At 51.7% G+C, this 1,247-nt stretch overlaps 1 pseudogene; it reads right to left on the bottom strand.

Annotated features, from left to right (window-relative positions):
- Nucleotides 1–223: 223 nt before the first annotated feature.
- On the bottom strand, nt 224–723 carry LOC121167107 (annotated as a pseudogene).
- Nucleotides 724–1,247: the final 524 nt, after the last annotated feature.

Raw genomic sequence — 1,247 nt, 5'->3', positions numbered from 1 at the left:
GTCTCCCACGCAGGTGCAGGGTCCCAAGGCTTTGGGCCGTCCTCGACTGCTTTCCCGGGCCACAAGCAGGGAGCTGGAAGGGAAGAGGAGCTGCTGGTATTAGAACCGGTGCCCATATGGGATCCTGGGATGGTAAAGGCGAGGACTTTAGCCGCTAGGTCATGATGCTGGGCCCTAAACACTGGGATTTTCATAAGCAATCAAGCCTCAGGCAATAGTTTTCTTTTCTTTCTTTCTTTTTTCTGGAATATGAAAAATTTATTACTAGACTTCTGACACCGACATTTATGATCTTGGTCTCTCTTTCTCGTCTTTGTATAAGGCCAGGAGGGACACATTCGCTACTTTGACCACCTTAAAGCAGACTCCGGGAATGTCACCAACAGCGTGGCCCTTCCGCCCAAATCCAGCCACCAGCACTTGGTCGTTTTCCTGGATGAAGTTGAGGCAGCCATCGTTGGGCACGAAGTCCGTGATCTTCTTGCCGTTCTTGATCAGATGCACCTGGACGGACGCACTTCCTGATGGCCGAGTTGGCTTGCTTGGCCTTCACGCCCACTTTCTCCAGCACGATGCCCTTGGCGTGGGACAGGCACCCCGGAATGGATTGGCCTTGAGCGCCGTGCCCAGGTGCGCCTTCCTGTACTGTTTGTCGTGCCACTTCTGGTCGCGCTGGTGGCTGCTGACCTTCCTGGCCCGGCGGGGGCCACGGCACTTTCCCATCTTGCCCATGATGTGCGGGCCTGAGCCAAACTCATGCAATAGTTTGGGTCCACTTTTCAGGGCTTGGTCTGGGGCCAGTCTGAAACGGTGGGAAAACCATAGCTTTGGGAGCAAGACAGACTAAGCTCCAAATTTGGCTTTGTCCTTCATGAGCTGTGACTCTAGGGCAAGCTCTGATCATTCTCTGGCTTCGTAGTGCCACTGGGGTGTTTAAATAAGAGAAGGTATGCATTGAGTACGCGACGTTGAATCATAGTGACTCTTGAAGTGTGCCTAAGCATAGGCATTGCTTGGAAACTTGTTAGAACTCGCCTTCTAGGTCTTTCCAAGGCTTGGTGAGGTCTCAGAGCATATTCTTTAGCACCTGATAGAAGTGCAGAAAATGCTGCCTTTCCGACTCTGTTTGTTTGCTCTCCGCATAGATGATGTCTGATACTTTCGCCAATGCGACAGTTCAGGAGTCAACACGTTCTCTCCTCTAACCTCTCTTTCTTTTTGTTTTCCCTTCCTCCTCCCTGGTGAAA

Source organism: Ochotona curzoniae, unplaced genomic scaffold (genome assembly GCF_017591425.1).
Source record: "Ochotona curzoniae isolate NIBS_2020 unplaced genomic scaffold, NIBS_Ocur_1.0 patch331, whole genome shotgun sequence".
NCBI classification, from domain to species: Eukaryota; Metazoa; Chordata; class Mammalia; order Lagomorpha; family Ochotonidae; genus Ochotona; species Ochotona curzoniae.
This window is presented reverse-complemented; position numbering and strand designations above follow the sequence as displayed.